Raw genomic sequence first — 10430 nt, 5'->3', positions numbered from 1 at the left:
TTAAGGGATGGAAAACTTTTCAGCTGACATGGGGTAATTGGAACAGCAGAAGAGCATCTCCCAGGCTTCCCTGAGTCCCTGGGTCCCACCCCAAAAGATTGGAGGGCCAATACCTAGGGCCCTGAATTGGGGTAAGGAGATCTTGGGCTTCAGTGACCTGAGAATCTGGCCACTAGTCAGTCAGTCAAGCACTACAGATACAAAGAAAAGCAAAAGCGTGATCCCAACCGTGGAGGAGTTTACATTCTCAGGGGAAAAGACTTGTAAACATCTAAGCAGTCATAAAGCATTAACAGAGTAAATGGGAGAGACTCTGAGAGGGAAAGGCATTAGCAACCGAAGGAACCAACCAAACTGGGAACTCTCCCAGAGTAGGTGAGATTTAATCCATTTTTTTTAAAACTCTTACTTCTGACTTAGAATCAATACTGTGTATTGGTTCCAAGCCAGGAAGTAAGGGCCAGGCAAGGGCGGGTTAAGTGATTTGCCCAGGGTCACACAGTTAGGAAGCATCTGAAGCCAGATTTGAGCCCAGCATCTCCTATTTCTAGGCCTGGCTCTAAATCCAATGAGGTGCCTACCTACCCCTCAATCAGTCTTTTTTTTTTTTTTTTTTTTTAACCCTTACCTTCCATCAATACTGTGTATTGCCTCCAAGGCAGAAGAGTGAGTGGTAAGGTTAGGCAATGGGGGTCAAGTGACTTGCCCAGGGTCACACAGCTGGGAAGTGTCTGAGACCAGATTTGAACCTAGGACCTCCCGTCTCTAGGCCTGGCTCTCCATCCACTGAGCTACCCAGCTGCCCTCTCCCTCAATCAGTCTTAAAGGAAGCTTTTGTTGTTTATTCATTTCAGTTGTGTCGGACTCTCTTTATGACCCCATTTGGGTTTTTCTTGGCAAAGATACTAGAGTGGTTTGTCATTTCCTTCTCCAGCTCATTTTACGAATGAGGAAACTGAGGCAAACAGGATTAAGTGACTTGCCCAGGGTCACACAGCTAGTAAGTGTCTAAGGCCAGATTTGAACTCAGGAAGATGAGTCTTCCTGACTCTAGGCCTGGCACCCTATTCACTCTGCCATCTGACTATCCACTAATGCAGGGGTCAGCAACCTTTTTGGCCCTGAGAGCCATAAAATGCATGTGGAAGGAGGAAGATGGAGGTGGAAGGAGCTGGAATATGGGGCCGGGGCTGAAGGCCCCCCTGGGGCACATCCTGGGGCTCTGCCCGGACTGGCAGGTCAGGAGGAGCCATCAAATATGGCTCGAGAGCCGTACGTTGCCAACCCCTGCACTAATGGAAGCTAAGGAAACTCATTTAAGTTTAAGAACTCATTCTTCAGGGGCAGTCAATTGTAGGTCCAATACCTAGGACTGAGAACAAAGCTAGGGATGGGAGCTCCTGAGGACACTTCCTGGCTGTGTGACCCTGGGCAAGTCACTTAACCCCCATTGCCTAGCCCTTACCTCTCCTAAAATGAAAAATTAAAATTAAAAAATTCATTCTTTACCTGGATGCATTACTTTGGCACATCTCTAACTGACTTCTCTACCTTGGCTTCCACATACTTTCTTTTTTTCATATTATTTTTTCAATATTATTTCCATATTATTTCTCATTTCTATATTATTTTTCCTTATTAGATTGTAAGCTCCTTGAGGATAGGACCTGTCTTTCTTTATAGCATTTGTATTCTTAGCAACTCAGCACAGTGCCTGGCACATAGTAAGTGCTTACTTAATATTTACTGATGGACTGAAAGTCAGGGGAAATGAATAGGTGTAGGCAAAGAGCTAGAACAATTCCTGGCTTGGAAGACAAGTGATACAAAGCCAAAGAAGTAGGCAGATGTTGCTTTAGTGTATAGTATAGTATCTTTAAATACCAAATAAAAGAGTTAATGCTTGATCCTGGAGGGGATGGAGACCACTGGAACTGGGGGGGTTGAGGGGGAGGGTAGGCAGGCCCAATATAACCCAACCTGCAGATCTAGAGCAATGGCAATAAAGAGGTGGGTACAGCTGTATCCATAGAATAATAGCCCTTAAATAGAGAAGAATTTACTTTGGGAATAAATGAAGATTCAGGGTACAGCTCTTCTCTCTTCTTTTTTTCATACCTTTCAAGTCTGAAGGGTTCTGGAGATGTTCTCTGGACTCCCTGAATAAACTGGAGAGTCCTAGGCTTAGTGTATGTGGCAGAAGTTCTGGTGGCCCCCAGTGGGAAGGGGTGAGGGTCAGACAGCCCCCAAGCTACTACTAAGAGCCTTAAGCTTTTCAGGACATAGGAGGGGGAGGAGGGAAATAAAGGAGATCCAGTTATGTCTGCTCCCCTGACCTGGAAGAAGCCTCAGCAAAAGAGATTAACTACCCTCCCCTTCTGTTCAGCCTGATCCATCAGGCCAGACCCTCTCCTTCCTCCTTTGATGATGGCCCCCTTTCCAAACTCTCTCTAACTCTCTATTTTGTATTCCCCAGAATCCCTAGCCTGATTCTCTTCCTGAGGGACTCATAAAATCAAACATAAAACCAAGACTTGTAAAGTAGACTTATTTCTCAGACTCTATTAGCCCAGAAGCAAGTTTCACCAGTCTAGAGACTAAAAAGAACAAACAGATTTTTACAATGATAAAGTCCTAAAGAATGGAAAATCCTCAAGGGCAGGGACTGTTTCATTTTTATTTTTTGTACTTAACACAGTGCCTGGTATACAGTAGGTGCTTAATAAATGTCTATCAATTGATTGATGGTTCATTTGAGCCAATTTAAGTCTCTGGGCCCAAGTCTAGTCAATGAGTACTCACAGAAATATTGCAATGTTTCCTGGATCTGGGTGGGCGTCAGGTGTCTGGAGACATCAGAGGGTACCATTGGAGTCTGAATCCAATCATGATGCTCATAGCCAAAGACGGAATCAGCCCGGAGCTTGTAATGGGGCAGCTGCTCCTCAAGGAGGGTAATGATCTCCACCTCTGGGACATCATTACAAAGCTCTGCCAGGAAGGGAAAAGGGACTCAGGATGGTTTGCAAAGAGAGGTGCACTGACAGAGCCCTGGATTTTCATCTACCTAGTTGCTACTATCTCTCTTCCTTCACTTGATTCTTTTCCCACCTCCTTCTAATTACTTGTTATTATCACTTATTACTAATTACTTATTAGTTATTACTAATTATAATTACTTATTAGTTATTACTAATTACAAAAGAATTTTTTCAAGTTTCCAAAGTACTTTTACATCTGTTATTCCACTTAATCTCCATAACAAACCCTAAGAGGTAAGTAATACATTTGTCAGTTATAATTCTCATTTTGAAGATGAGGAAACTGAGGTACAGAGACAATTAAACAATTTCCCTAAGGCAATACAATGAGTTGATGGCAGGATTGGAACTAGAACCCATATATCCTCACTCTTGGTCTGATCTGGAGTAAATTCAAGTTTTTAGCTGACGATGTCCATTGTCTTTGATTCTGGTAGCCTCCTCCTAGACACACTGTTCCCTTGGCTTCTATCATCCTCTTCTCTCCTGGTTCTCCTCCTATCTATCTAAAATTTTCTTCTCAATTTCCTTTCTTAGAGTCTTAGAGTCTTATCCATCTCCTTCCCTTAAACATAAATGTCCCACAAGGCTCTGTCCTGAGCCCTCTTCTCTCATTATACTTTCTTATCTGCTGCCATTGACCCAATTATCACCTCTCTACATAGAACTCCCAGATCTGCATCTCCTGGCCTCATCTGTTTCTGTAGCCTTATTCCCTTCTCATCAAAGTTCCTACTGAAGATATCCCACTGGATTGTCCCATCAGTATTTCAAATTCAAGATACCCAAAATGGAACTCATCATCTCTGCCCCTCTCTACTTCTACCTACCTACCTACCTCTTTCCTAAATCTTTATATATATATATAATTTTTTTTTCAAAATCCTTATTTTCTAACTTAGTAACAACTCTGAGATAGGACAAGAGCTAGGCCACTAGGGTTAAGTGACTTGCCTGAGGTCACACAGCTCATAAGGCACTCTAGGCCTGGAGCTCTATCCACTGAGCCACCTAACTGCTCCCCTACCTATATCTGTTAAAGGTGTTTAATAAATATTTATTTTTTCACCTCTCTGAGCCTCAGGCTGTTCATCTATAAAATGGTGATAATATTTATACTACCTTTCTCATAGGGTTATTCTGAGGAAAGCTCTTTATAAATCTTGAAATATTACAGAAATGTGTTATTATGACAGAAATGTATTATAATTATTCTACAATATACTCAAGAAGCAGTTTGCCCCTTAGTGTACCCCATCAGGGTCCCCCAAGAATATTTCCTAAGGATATTCACTATTCCCCGCCTCTGTTGTGGTACCTCCTAATGGGGGAATAACAGACTCCAGAATCCAATGTTGATCTCCTCCCACCCTTGAAATCTCTCCAAGAAACCACCCCCAGCACATACACATAACCCCCCCCCAATCACCAGTGATAGTGGTGGCATCACAGAGGGCAGCTGCCTCAGGCACATCCAGGTGTCCTTTTGGGGGGCCCTGATCATCCAGTTTGGCCAGAGTCAGAGGGAAAGGCTTGTTTCCATGGGTAGAAGGCAATAGCACCCAGAGGCAAGTAAGGGGCACAAGAAGGCTGCCGGGGTAAAAGTGAGAGAGAAAGAATGATTGGCATCAGAGTTGGTATGGGCTCCCCTTCCCACTGTCCCTGTCTTTGCTCCACAGCTGGGTTCCAGCTTTTGTACCCTCACACTCTGGCAAGGTTCTGTACCCAGCATCTTTCCTTGGGGCTGGAGGTTGGAAAAGGGAAGTTTACTTTCCCACTGCCTCTAAAGAAAAAGAAACAGCCCTGATCTCATTTGTTTCCTCGCTGCCAAGTAGAAAATTGCAGGGGAAAGAAAGAATAATTTGTCATAAAAAAAAAGCAATTCAGTATTGTTGGGGCTGTGGGGAAATGGGCACGATGTGATATCTTTGGTAGAGCTGTGAATTTTATGGGAGGGCAATCTGGCGCTATACCTCATGCCTGGACTATTGCAATAGCCAGCTGGTTGATCTGCTTGTCTCAAGTCTCCCCAGCCTCCACTCAGTTATAAAAGTGATCTTAAAGTACTGATTTGGCCATATGACTTCCCCCTTTTCAATAAACTCAAGTGACTCTTCAGGGGCAAATATAAAAGGCTCTGTTTGGCTTTAAAACCCTTCATTCATACCTTTATAGTTGTTCGATACCTCACACACACCACCTGCCCATGCCTCCCCTCCCAAAACTCTGCAATCCTATGATGCTGGCCTTCTAGCTGTTTCTCAAAGAAGCCATTCCATCTCTTATCTGCCTCTAGAAGTCTCTACCTCCCAGTTTCCCTGAATTCATTCAAGTCTCAGCTAAAATTCCACCTGCTCCAAGAAGCCTTTCTTGACACCCTTTAATACTGGTACCTTCCCACTATTGATAATCTCCAATTGATCTTGTCTATATCTTGTTTGGACATGGTCATTTGCATGTAGTCCCCAGGAGACTATAAGCCCTGCAAAGGCAGGAAACTTTTTTGCCTTTCCTTAGCTCTCTAGCACTTAGCCCAGTGCCTGGCACATGAGAGGTGCCTAATAAATGGTAATTGACTGAATGACCGAATGAATGAGTTATGAAGCTATGCTACTGTAGAAAGAACAGTCAGTCTAAAGTTAGAGGACCAGGGCAGCTAGGTGACTCAGTGGATGGAGAGCCAAGACTGGAGAGGGGAGGTCCTGGGTTCAAATCTTGCCTCAGGCACTTCCTAGTTGTATGACTCTGGGCAAATCACTTAACCCCAGTTGCCTAGCCCTTATTGCTTTGGAACCAATGCTTAGTATCAATTCCAAGACAGAAGTTAAGAGTTTTGTTTTGTTTTTTTAATAAAATAAAGTCAGAGGACCTGTGTTCAAATCTTAGCTATGCCAAGTTAGCTTTAAATCTAGGATCCTATGAACCCAGGGATCTCACTCCTAGGACTATAGTTTAACAATGAGAAGAAGAAGAAGAAGAAGAAGAAGAAGAAGAAGAAGAAGAAGAAGAAGAAGAAGAAGAAGAAGAAGAAGAAGAAGAAGAAGAAGAAGAAGAAGAAGAAGAAGAAGAAGAAGAAGAAGAAGAAGAAGAAGAAGAAAGAAGAAAGAGATTAGAAGCTGTGATATCGGACTTGGAGTCCAGTAGACACATGTTCACATCCTACATCCTACCTTGGATTGATTGGGTGACCCTGGACAAACTACTTCACCTCTCTGTGCCTCAGTTACCTTATCTGTTAAAATAAGAGGTTTGGGGCAGCTGGGTAGCTCAGTGGATTGAGAGTCAGGCCTAGAGACAGGAGGTCCTAGGTTCAAATCTGGCCTCAGACACTTCCCAGCTATGACCCATTGCCCACCCTTACCACTCTTCCACCAAGGAGCCAATACACAGAAGTTAAGGGTTTAAAAAAAAAAAAAAAAAAGAGGTTTGGACTACATGGCCTGCCCCTGAGATCCTTTCCATTTCCAGATCTGTAACTACACCTACAAAAATGTTCTTAGCAACTTTATTTATAACAGGAAAAAAAAAGAATCACAGAACTATAGATTCCATCTGGAAGGGATCTCACAAATAATACATAATATAGCCTCTTTCAACAAAAAAAGAAATAAAGGCAATAAAGGTTCAGTGACTTGAACAAGGTCACATAGCTAGTAAGAACCTCTGTTGTTGGGTGGTGAAAGAACACTGTGTCTGGAGCCAAGAAGACATGAATTCCAGTCCTGTCCCAAATACTCACTAGCTGTGTGTCTCAATATCAATTTTCTCATCTATAAAATAAGGAATGATAATAGCACCCACCTTAGAGGACTGTTGTAAGGATTGTGAGATAATGTATGTATAAATGCAAGCTAACAATTTATATCCAATAATTAGAGAAGCCAAGGAGATAATGTATTTAAAGTATCTTACAAACCTTAAAACAACATACGAAAATCAGCAATTTGAATAAACTGTGGTAAGAGGGTAGGAAAGGAAATAAAATTTTTATTAAGCATCTACTACTCCGGGTCTACAATCAGGAAGACCTGAGTTCAAATCCAGCCTCAGACACTTACTAGCTGTGTGACCCTGGGCAAGTTAAAATTTCTGTCTGCCTCAGTTTCTTCATCTATAAAATGAGCTGGAGAAGGAAGTGGCAGAGTTCCAGTATCTTTGCCAAGAAAACTCTAAAAGGGAAAGAGTCAGACAAGACTGAAACAACTAACCAAAACTACTTCATATCAAGCACCGTACTAAATACTTTACAAATACTTCCTTTGATCCTTAAAACAACTCTGAGAGGGAGGAACTACGATTATCCCCATTTTATAGCTAAGTTAATTGAGGCTGAAAAAGGTTATTGAGTTACCCAAGATCATGGAGCTAGGAGGTGTCTGAGGTCACATTTGAATTCAGGTCTTCTTGACTTTAAGTTCCACGTACAGAGCTGCCTCTGTAAATCAATGTAATAAATATTACAAAGCTCCTGAGAATGACAAATATGAAGAACAAAAAGAAATAAGGAAATACTTTTATAAAGGAAATAAAGATTTGGGTGAAGATAAGGACTGGACCTGTAGAGCAAATGAAAATACACATTGACTAAGAATAATGGGAGCCAGGCTCTATAAAGTACTTTAATGATTAAGAGATGAAAATCGAGCTTACCTACAAAACAGAAATGAGAAAAATTGCCTTTGGTCCTTCTTTGCTGAGATGGCCTATAGGTAGGGAATATCACATATGCTGCTTCATCAGTGGGTTGATTAGTTTTTATTTTCTTTTATTTTATATTTTTGAACCCTTATTTTCTGTCTTAGTCAATATAAGTTTTGGTTCCAGGCAGAAGAGTGATATGAGCTAGGCTTGTGACTTGCCTAGGGTCAAACAGTTAGGAAGTGTCTGAGGCAAAATTTGAATGCAGGACCATCTGGCTCTCTATTCACGGAACCACCTAACTGCCCCAAGTTGGTTAGTTTAGATAAATTGCTGGTTTGTTTTTTTTTCCTTTTTCTTAAAAGAAATGATTCAATGGGTAGAAAAAGGGGGAAGGATATATTCACAAATTAAGGTGATAGACAAGAAGTATCAATAAAAATGAAAGCTACATTTTTTTTAAAGAAAGGTGGGTAGAAAAAAAAATACTATTCTATGGTTGTTACTTTGTTAATATTTGCATGAATATTCTTTTTTAATGTAAATAGTTTAAAGTTTAAGGCTTCATTTGAGTTTGGTTTAGGAGGAGTTTTTACTCATTTTATTTATTTATTTAATTGCTTCATATGAAAAAATTTATAAATATTAGCTATTTGGGAATGGCTCTGCCTTCCTTCTCCTTTTACTGCAAACCTCCCACCACCACCACCACCATTAAACAATTTTTTCAAAAGTAAATAAACAGGGGGCACCTGGGTGGCTCAGTGGATTGAGAGTCAGGCCTAGAGATGGGAGGTCCTACATTCAAATCTGGCCTCAGACACTTTCCAGCAGTGTGACCCTGGGCAAGTCACTTCACCCCCATTGCCTAGCCCTTACCACTGTTATACCTTGGAACCAATACTGTGTATTGTTATAAAAACACTGTGTATTGTTATAAGTGTTTTTATAAAAAATTAAAAAGTTAAAAAAAAAAGTAAATAAACAGGGGGCAGCTGGGTAGCTCAGTGGATTGAGAGCTAGGCCTAGAGACAGGAGGTCCTAGGTTCAAATCCGGCCTCAGACACTTCCCAGCTGTGTGACTCTAGGCAAGTCACTTGACCCCCATTGCCCACCCTTACCACTCTTCCACCTAGGAGCCAATACACAGAAGTTAAGAGTTTAAAAATGTTAAAAAGAAAGAAAGAAAGAAAGAAAGAAAGAAAGAAAGAAAGAAAGAAAGAAAGAAAGAAAGAAAGAAGCAAGGGAAGTTGGCAGATAGAGGATGCCAGGACTTGTGGGCAAGAAGGATAGAGGCTCTGTTGCACCCTGACGATGGAGTGGAGGTCGGGAAGGATGGGAGCAGTGTTCAAGGATTTTCAAGGCTTGTCTATCTCCTGAATTTTCTGTGCAGGGCTAGGGCACTTCATTTACTTCTCTTTGCCCACCAGAGGGCAGTGCTACCCCATTTCCAATATCTGATTACAGGAGTGCTTTGAATGGTCTCCTGCTCTGAATAGAAGAAACTAAGATCTCTCTGGGAGGTCTTTCAAGCAGGGAGCTCCCAATTCGCTCTTATTATACAGTGAAGGCTATTTGGCTGACCTATTAAAGGGAGAAGGCTCTACTCCATGCCCACCCGCCTGCCTGTCTGTCCCCATCTTTCCTTTCATTCGGCCTCTGGCCTTTCCCTCTATTCTTTTTCCTGGTCCACTCCTGGGAAAAGGAGGGGGAAATTCCAGGAGCGGACCAGGAAAGAGAATAGCTTCTTCCAGGGCAGGTTCTACATGCCAGCAGACCAGGACATAAAGCTCCTGACACAGCCTGACACACCCAGAGTCAGAAGGGTTCATAAACACTACCTGCTGTCAAGGCTGGTCAACTTGACCCTTCCCAAGAAGCAGCCGGGCACACACCCACCACAATGCAAAGCCACAGTGTACTATACTGTGTCCAGGGCACAGGCCATTGTCACAAACCCCTCCCTAACTCAGAAAAAGGAAAAGAGAAACTGTTCCTACTCAGGAAAGTCTCATTGCTCTCTGATGCCTGAGACTGGACAGTGCCAGCATGGGGGGGAGGGGGGCCGGATCACATAGGAGACTTGGAGGTTAGAAGGTTCTCCTCTCCCCATGCTTTGGTCCCCAAGCCCCCCTTGGCTCCCCTCGTGGGAGAACACTCCTCTGAGACCCCAGCTTGAGAGTCCACCCATCTCCACTCCCGCACTCTTACCAGCCAGAGATGCTGCTGTTGATCGGCCCCCTGGCTCTTCCACAAGGCTCCCCAAGACACACCTCCCTCAGTCCCACCCCCAGGCAGATCTGAATACAGGATGGCAGTAGTTTTCAGAGATCTTCTGCAGTGTCCTTCCTCCTTGACCCTGTCTCTTAAGGCACTCCCTGGCCTCAACTCCTGGCACAGTGGGTTCAGATATAAAAGCTACGAGCTGGGGCATCACATCCAAAAACCACATCCACTGACGGCTCTGCCCCTTGCCTGGGGTCCCTAGGGCCAGTCAGGCTGTAAGCTTCCTCCTGCTGCTCAGATGGACAGGCCTGGATCCTTCCTGCTGCTCATTCCCAGCTATGTGGAGAGGACTGTGTGAGTCAGCATTCTTCATGTGGATGGGATGGAGGGGAGGGTATTTTGGCCAGGTTTCTAGAGAGGGATTAACTCCTTGGGTTTCTCTGGATCTGGGTGTGAGGGATGCTGAGCGGAGGGAGAAGGAGGCAGGCTCCCAGAGGGAAGAGGGGAAAGAAGGGCATGGTCAAT

Source organism: Gracilinanus agilis, chromosome 4, assembly GCF_016433145.1.
Source record: "Gracilinanus agilis isolate LMUSP501 chromosome 4, AgileGrace, whole genome shotgun sequence".
NCBI lineage: Eukaryota > Metazoa > Chordata > Mammalia > Didelphimorphia > Didelphidae > Gracilinanus > Gracilinanus agilis.
The sequence above is the reverse complement of the archived record's forward strand: the minus strand, read 5'-3'. Positions refer to the sequence as shown.